This window comes from Schistocerca nitens, chromosome 5 (assembly GCF_023898315.1).
Source record: "Schistocerca nitens isolate TAMUIC-IGC-003100 chromosome 5, iqSchNite1.1, whole genome shotgun sequence".
NCBI classification, from domain to species: Eukaryota; Metazoa; Arthropoda; class Insecta; order Orthoptera; family Acrididae; genus Schistocerca; species Schistocerca nitens.
Window position 1 is genome coordinate 613,455,396 of NC_064618.1, and position 9,364 is coordinate 613,464,759.

Genomic DNA, 9,364 nt, shown 5'->3' on the forward strand with positions numbered 1-9,364 from the left:
TGATTGTGGCGCTCACCTGCACGGCGCCAAACACGCATACGACCATCATTGGCACCAAGGCAGAAGCGACTCTCATCGCTGAAGACGACACGTCTCCATTCGTCCCTCCATTCACGCCTGTCGCGACACCACTGGAGGCGGGCTGCACGATGTTGGGGCGTGAGCGGAAGACGGCCTAACGGTGTGCGGGACCGTAGCCCAGCTTCATGGAGACGGTTGCGAATGGTCCTCGCCGATACCCCAGGAGCAACAGTGTCCCTAATTTGCTGGGAAGTGGCGGTGCGGTCCCCTACGGCACTGCGTAGGATCCTACGGTCTTGGCGTGCATCCGTGCGTCGCTGCGGTCCGGTCCCAGGTCGACGGGCACGTGCACCTTCCGCCGATCACTGGCGACAACATCGATGTACTGTGGAGACCTCACGCCCCACGTGTTGAGCAATTCGGCGTACCGGCGTACCGGCGTACCGGCCTCCCGCATGCCCACTATACGCCCTCGCTCAAAGTCCGTCAACTGCACATATGGTTCACGTCCACGCTGTCGCGGCATGCTACCAGTGTTAAAGTCTGCGATGGAGCTCCGTATGCCACGGCAAACTGGCTGACACTGACGGCGGCGGTGCACAAATGCTGCGCAGCTAGCGCCATTCGACGGCCAACACCGCGGTTCCTGGTGTGTCTGCTGTGCCGTGCGTGTGATCATTGCTTGTACAGCCCTCTAGCAGTGTCCGGAGCATGTATGGTGGGTCTGACACACCGGTGTCAATGTGTTCTTTTTTCCATTTCCAGGAGTGTATGTGGCGCAGCGGACGGCCAAGGGAACACATATTGTCAGCCGCTCAATGCACACGGTAGCAGTCTCTAAACGGCCGCTTTCTCAGACACACAATATTTAATAACAATGTTATGATCCATTTAGGATCTTCGTAATTTTTGTATGAATGTAGGTACATTGGTTAAAATCACAGAAAAAGTTTTAGCTCGCCTGCATTAAAACTTTGCCTTCTAGAATTTCTAGAACGGAACTGACAGTAGAACATGGCCTCTGAACTACAACTTTAAGAGACCTTGTATGGTTGTTACTAATATCCAGGTCCTAAAACTTGTTATAGCTGTATTATTTAACAGGTTTCATCAGGTGCTGTAACCAAAACTTTCTATCATTAATATAACAGATACTTAATCTGCTACAAATAAGGGCGTTTTTGTTCCAAATTTAGTTTTCAGTAACTTACTCGAAAACTATTATAAATAGCTTAATGGGGTCACGTAGTTATTATTTTCACATTTCTAAGTCTAATATTTAGCGCCTTTAATTTTTCCTAAAGCCTTGGAATCTGACCAAAATATTGCTTTAATCACGTTGAGACTTATACCAGGTAATTTTTACATACATCTGCACATTATGACCAATTTATGGCTTCCTAGCTTTATTATTTAGCGCCATTAGTTTTTTTCTTAAAACGATGTATTTAGGTAAAATATTGACCTAATCTATCTGTGACTTAACAGTTTAAACATTATTACATGAAAGCATATGTTGACAAAGTTTGAAAAAGCAACTTAAACTTTTAATTTCAAAAAAATGGTTCAATTGGCTCTGAGCACTATTGGACTTAACTTCTGAGGTCATCAGTCCTTTAGAACTTAGAACTACTTAAACCTAACTAACCTAAGGACATCACACACATCCATGCCCGAGGCAGGATTCGAACCTGCGACCGTAGCGGTCACGCGGTTCCAGACAGTAGCGCCTAGAACCGCTTGGCCACCCCGGCCGGCTTTTAATTTCTTTCATGTAATACTGGTGCTCCTTTTTTATCTCCGCCCCAACCCTTTGTTAGGTGGATGGTTCTTACTCTCACTGCCCCGCCCCCCCCCCCCCCCCTCCCAGTGATTGTTTCTAGACAATAAGTGATGTATGTACCAAGTGTGTCTGAAACCGGCCAGATCGGTCCAGCGGTTTAGGAGGAGGTGTGGGACATACGTACATACTTAGTACATCCATTTTTATGATTTGTATGCACAAGATAACATATAGGCTGATAGCCTCACAAGTAAGGAAGTCTGTAAAAATTAAAGAAAAAGACTTACATGTTAATGTAGAATGATAACGCCTTTAATAATAAGCAGTTTCGAACTTCCAAGGGCATAGCACACTTTGAAGCAATTTTCCAATTATTTACAAGAATAACAGTGAATAGAACTATGTGAAAGTACGTAACTCTGAAGAACATGGCTATGAACCAAATGTTAATAAATTTTTATGACGTCAACGAATATTTTTCTATCATGATACGATGCTTTTCTTAAACAGTCGGCAAATATTTTCTTAGGTAGCTCATTTAGATTTCTGGACGTCAAATAGTGTTATGTCATACAGTTCAAAAATATGGAACGCATAATGCGTCTACCTATCTACGGACGTCGCGGTTCAGTATTTGGACGAAATTACATTCAGAGAACCTAATTTTTATACTTCAGATGCACAACTTGGTGCGGAGGGTCGCAGTGTGTGTCGGTCACGGAGGCCATGAATTATTGGTACCTGTGGAGGCGCATCCTTATCAGATGGAGGGCTGGCGCGGCGTCTGCATACTGCAGGCAGCTGAATGGACGATCCGGGGTCACTGGGGTACGGGTTGTTACGCAAGCCGCCCTGAGTCTGGGCGACGGATGGCCGCCGCTGACGGCTTCCGGCCCCTCCACAGGTGTCCGCATGCAACGCAGATGTATGCAGATGCGACACGGCAGGACACACCGTCGGCTGGTCCGTTGTCGGGTTGCTGCTTGTCTGCCCTAGACCAACAGGTGTCGTGTAATGCCTTACAATCGTTCCCGGCATCAACTGGGGGAAGGGACAAGTTACAGTGCGCATACGGTAGAAATCTGACGTCAAGCTGCAGTAGTTGCATTCAATGAACACCCGTGCTAATGGTATCTTTCCTTCTGTACTCATTTACATTACTTCGCGATGCATCCCAATGGATTTCAATTGTGCAATATCAGTCAATGTATACGAGAGTTCGATGGTCGTTCAATACATAATGCCATTTTTATAGCCCTAACTATACACAGGAAGACGTCCTTCCAGGTGCTTTAAATTTGTTGTGTGGAGTTTCGAACACTTCCAACAGATTTCAGAGCCGTAGAGAAGCATCCAAGTGGTATCCACTCAAGACACTAGTAGCAACGTGCTGTAAGAAAATTGTTCGCTGCAGAAAAAAACCTCGTGAACATCCGTAAATGTTTGTGTACAGAGTATGCTAATGATGCAGTCGATAGGAGTACTGTTGGGTAATGGATAGAGAGAGGTAAAGTGCCACAAAGTTTTGAAGCTGAGCTCCACCATCGAACACCTTCGGTGCGCCCTGACACAGCCATTGGTTCCGACGTGATGAATCACATGGATGCTATAATTCTTACGGCACATCACTACTCCCCAGTTGCCTCTACAGGTATTGGTGAGATTGGTAGTGAACATTTAAAGGTGTGATCAAGATGGGTTACACGAATGCTTACAACAGACCACAAGATTCCAAGACAATCCATTTCCTCTGCGGACATGAACGGTGCGGGCTTTCTAACAACTACGCACCCTCCGGCTCAACGGTGAAATATTATAAGTTTTGGCTGGTTTCGTTGTCTAGGGGCTGGGATACATAGTTGCCGCATTAGAGGCCAAATACAGCTGAGTGTGCAGTATATGTTAAGAATACACACATGAATCGAATGGTCGAAGGTTTCTATCACTCAGCAGTTGCGAGTTTAGAACGTAACAAAGACGTTTATAAATGATAGATTGCAATTAAATAAAATCTGCAGGTACCATCTTAACGACTTTAAATGATGAGTACGATAGTAGAAGTACTTTTGAGAATGCGGTATATTTCTGCAAAGCACTTATTGGTGTCGATGGTCCAGCAATTAAATAAAATATAAGTTGGATAACAGGGGAACAATAGATTCCTACTGGACGTAATTAGTTATGAACAACAACATAGCTCGCGAGACATTCACTTCTAAACGCACACTACGTCTTTACTGCAGAAGTCAAGCCACGGAAATCACACAAGAGCACAGGTCGGCACTCCGAAGTATTTCTGTCCTCCGCGACCACGCGCAAACTGCTCCACTGTCCAAGTCTTTCCACCGACTGTGCGTCCGTCGCGCTGTACTGTCCGCGTCCAGCACTCACCCCCGTGTCCAGTGCTGTAACCCTCCAGCACTTCCAGAACTGCCTCGTGTCCTTTGCGGAAACCCGCTTCCATCCAGTCTCCCCATTCACGAGCGCTGTGACTGGCTAGAGCGCTCGCGCCATGTCTTCATACCAACGCACAGTCACAAACATAATGAAACATATTTGAAATACTGAATTTACATTTAAATACTTGAAATTAAATAAATATTCCTGCCAAGTAAGCAGGAGATTCCAGGTTCGAGTCCTTGTCCAGTACACATTTTCACTCGTCACCGCCGATTCCGCATGACGTCCCGATGCAGCTGATATCAGCAGTTCTTCCTCTTTCCCTTCCTTTCTCTCCCCTCCCCCACCTCCTCCACCTTCATAATATGTGTCACAGCTGCGGATTCCACATGGTGTCTGTTCTTTCGTGAATGTCCGAAAGAACATGTACCACACATTCACATAATTCCTCAGAACTCTTGGAGCAGTATGAGGCTAATGGAGAGACCTTTCTGTCACGGACTGCTACAGATGACGAGAAATGAGTGCAACACTTTGAGCCAGAACAAAAAATCAGTCACTGGAGTGGCACCATTCACATTAACTAAAAAGGAAGGAATACAAGGAAAATTATCCTGCTGGCAAAGTCATGATGACTGTATTTTAGGATTGTGCAGACAGTCTCATTTTTGGGGATATGTTGGCAAAAGGATCAAACGATACGTTCGGTCTGACAAGAATCCAACAGATGTCTTGCTTAAAGACGACGATTCTCGTTCACACAGAAGTCTCAGAACCCGAATTCGGTTGGACTTCACTGTCTCATTCACTCTTTAGCCGTGACCTGGCGCTCTCAGATTTCCACTTGTTTGGGTCACATGAGGATTCTCTACGTAACACACGCCTCGAAGACGATGAGAGCGTAACTCACGCAGTGAAATGAAGGGTACGTGTTTCTATCAACAGGAATACATTCTCTTATTTAACACTGGCGTAAAACCACAGAATGTGATGGAGATAATGTAGAAAAACAGCAGATGTAAAAGAACTGTTGACTGATATTGTCACCAAATTCTAACTTTCGATAATAAATATGTTCTGAGGAAGAAATTGTGGGATATGATTCATTAAGCAATCCTCGTGTATACGTGCGTTCACACTGCATAATTATTATAGACATGTATTTTATCAGAAATGGGTAACGAAGGAATCGTATTTCGAACAGTGTGTGATCTTAGGGGTGCAGGTTCGTTCTAGTGCTGTAACTACGATGTATAATCGCCAGAGAAGGTTTAATCAGTTTCTTTTCGTTTTTTATTTACACATCTACATTAAATCTCTTGTTCAACAATAGGTGCTTAAACGTTCTTGTTGTTAGCGTCTTTCTCGAGCTGCCAACTGCCAATTGTCATTATCCTAGGAGGCTGGAAGTCTTTGATGCTCATGCTTCCTTCCTCTAGGGTTCCAACTGGCTACAGCTTTAGTCAATCTTCCCATCATTTCTTCTTGCTACAAATCTCATCCATTTCAATTTCAGTGCCTGGAATTCATGGTAGCACGTCATTGAATGTGGTTACTGCGTAAATGTTGTCAGCTCATTTCCTGTTTCCTTCGGGTTAAGGTTAGCATCGATGTTTTCATAGTCATGTGCACACTTCTCAATTTCCCTTCCACGAATTCACTTAGTATCCTAGTTTCTCAGGAGCAGGCGCGGCTCGTAATTAAAGGCTCTGAGGCGGAGCCGCCCCAAAATACATGTTAAAGTAAATTTCGCAAGAACGTATTACATAATTTAAATTATCAGGACGAATTTCGCATATTTCTCATCCCGATTAAAATAACGACGGTCAACGTTGTTGGAACTGTTTGTATCGATAGATGTTTTCCGAACTGTTAGTAGTGTTTAGGCTGCGCCTTGGAACGTCCGTAAGCTGCATGTAGTAGCGGTTTGGGGGCGTGGCTTCTACATAGTACTGCTCTTTATGGGCGACCCGAAGGCTCAGAGCTTGCAGCCTAAGGGTGTCATACCAACCACCACACATTTTTCAGGTTCCACTAACTACGTAATAAAGGAATATAGAGTGGCCGAAACTTCGCTATCCAATCTCTGTCTCTGCGCATCTCTACTACGCTTCGATGCGTCATTAATCGACGTTTAGTATTATTGTTTTGATAATGTTATACATAGTTGTTTTGTTTCTGCCATAGGCTGTTTTATCCACATTTAGAATAAGTCTGCAAATATCCCGCCAGAGTGCACTAGACTACAGTAACATACCAGTACTGCCATCTAGCGAGAGTTTCATAAGTGGTTAGAGGACAAAGCGCGCGAAATTTGTCCCGTTACTTTACTTCCCTTGCTTGCTGATGCTGACTGCTTTTGTTGATACCGGGTGATATTAGCAAGTTTCTTTTTCGGAGTGTATTTTGCAAGATTTTAGTGAGTTTTACTTGCTGGTGAATATCTGCGACATACCGCGAGTGTGAAACAAGCGCAATATGAATTCAGTGTGCAATTTGATAGGTAAAAACTTGGAACACGGCCATAGGATGAAAGTGAAAGAACTTGGTGCATCCAGACCCGCATTAAAGATCTCTCAGAAACGCATCTTTTCATATGATTTGCTTCAAAGTGTCAGAAAATGTAGTGATGACGTATAAAAACACTAACCAAAGATTTTAACTCGAAGTTAGCTTCTAATGATATTTAATACCTGATTATAGAAGATACAGTACGTAAAATTATGGGTAGAGAGTGATCTGCCCACCCCCTCCCCCTGAATTCTTAGTTGTTTATATCAGACTAATCTGTAGCGTAACCCGAGGTCTATGTTGGCTCCGATCGATAAATGCCGCAGCCTTCCCCAGTATAGAAACCACGAGCCGCGCCTGCTCAGGAGTAAGTCAAAAATAGAGAACACAGTGCTCAAAAATCTTCTTTTTGAAGTCTACTGGCACTTTGAACTTGAATACAATCGATCTTTTTTTCAAATGGCCTCAAGACACCAGTTTAATGTCGTCTGACTACAGTACACATAATGAGCAACTGTCTTTAGAATCTTTGTTCTAAAAGTTACTTTTTCATTCTATACTGTCTTGCTGGATGTCGGTTTCGCTGTTTCTACTTTACGCCTACCATTCTTCTACAGGATCGGAAACTACAATATACGTACATTGTTAGCTAGGAGTACATCATTTGAAGAGCGTGAACAATTTAACCGTTTTTAATAAATTCAGAATCCACTTAACTCCCATTTCGTATGGAGCATGGCCCTTTGTAACAGAGCTCGAAACAGTTTTGACAACGATAAATCTCCTTAAATTTGTTTTTGGATATGCTCCGCCCTGAGCAAACACATATGCATTTACATCTACCATGCACATCTACATCTACATGGATACTATGCAGTTCACAATGAAATGCCTGGCAGAGGGTTCATCGAACCACCTTCAAGCCATTTCTTTAACGTTCCACTCTCGAACAGCGTGCGGGGGGAAAACGAACACAAAGTTGTTGTTCTTTTCTATCCACTGTAACTCATCCGATAAAAGATAGCAGCGGAAGTTAAATTCCAGGAATTCGCTCATGTAGCATTCTTCCGAGTCTTATTATTTGGAAGTCGGGATGAGTCACAATGACCACAGCAGGAAACAAATATAAAAATCAGCACTGAAGCAAGTAATGAAGACGCATTACAGTTTTCACTGCGAATGGTCTATTATGATTAATTTTGTTATCTGCTGTGGTGGCAGTCAGGTACTCAAAAATTGTTGGCGAGCTGATAAGTTTGGTGACGGTGGACAGTGTTCGTTTTAAACGTGGTAGAAGGAATAATTTTGCATTACGTGGAATAACATAGATCTAACTTCGTGTAGTAAATTTAGACTGCAAATGTTCGACCTATCTGAGGTGCGCAAATTTGCACGTAATGGAGCGTGGTTGGGGGTGCAAATCGATACGTCACGAAAATGATTTCTTTTCAACTTCAATTACATTGAAAAAATAGAAATCTTTTGTATCATTAGTGACAAGGGCAGCAGCAGAGTTCTTTAAATGAGACATAGACGAAACTTGAGATTGTAGTTATTGTTATTAAACTCCTTAATATAATGAAATTGATGCTTCCGAGCTAAGCTGCTGCAAGAGGGAAGGCTAACGAAGAAGAAGTGGTGACGAAAGAAAGGACGCCGATTGTGCCTCTCATATCTGCAAAAGAAACTCGTAATTCGCATCAGCAACTGCTGTAGGAATGTGGTAGAAATATCTTAGTTTGTCATCTAAATATTTACTTACGCCATCAAGGAGGTACTTGTCGTAAGACAAATTTATTTGTATGCAGACATGAACACAATAATGAGCTTCAACCGCAAGATGAGTATGGTTCAAATGGCTCTGAGCACTATGGGACTCAACTGCTGAGGTCATAAGTCCCCTAGAACTTAGAACTACTTAAACCTAACTAACCTAAGGACAACACACACATCCATGCCCGAGGCAGAATTCGAACCTGCGACCGCAGCGGCCGCGCGGTTCCAGACTGTAGCGCCAGAACCGCTCGGCTACCAGCGGCCGGCAAGATGAGTATCTTGAGTGTCCTAGCTCACTGTTCTTTCGATGAAAAATTCCTCGGTGAGCTTCCCCACCAGAGACGAGTACCGTTGCTGTTCTGCTATATTCTGGTGGATACTTTGGCTCGTAGCTTGGCCTTCCCCTTGATCCAGTAGGGTCTGTGTGGCTGGCCGAATCAAATGCTTCTTACAAGCCTATCAACGCTAGGCAATAACGGGATTTCATTTTTGTCTGGTTGATAAATTCCCGTTGACAGTGTAGACCATGTACTGTTCTGTCCTATTGGCTAAGCACTGTCTAAGAAGATCTGTGAGGCGCATTGTCAGGATTTCTGTGAACTGCCGGTAGATGACAGTAAACTAACGAACGTTAATTTCATGTGTCGTAAATGTAACGCTTTTTGGGTGTAAGATTTTGTAATCGTTGTGCCTTTCCTCGACAGTATTCTAATACCCTCTACAAAAATAAATAAATAAATAAATAAATAAATAAATATATATATATATATATATATATATATATATATAGAATTAACTTAATTGCAACTTCGGATAAGTATGTCAGCTGGTCAGAATATACAACTGCCACATGCAAGAACACTTCCGCTTGCC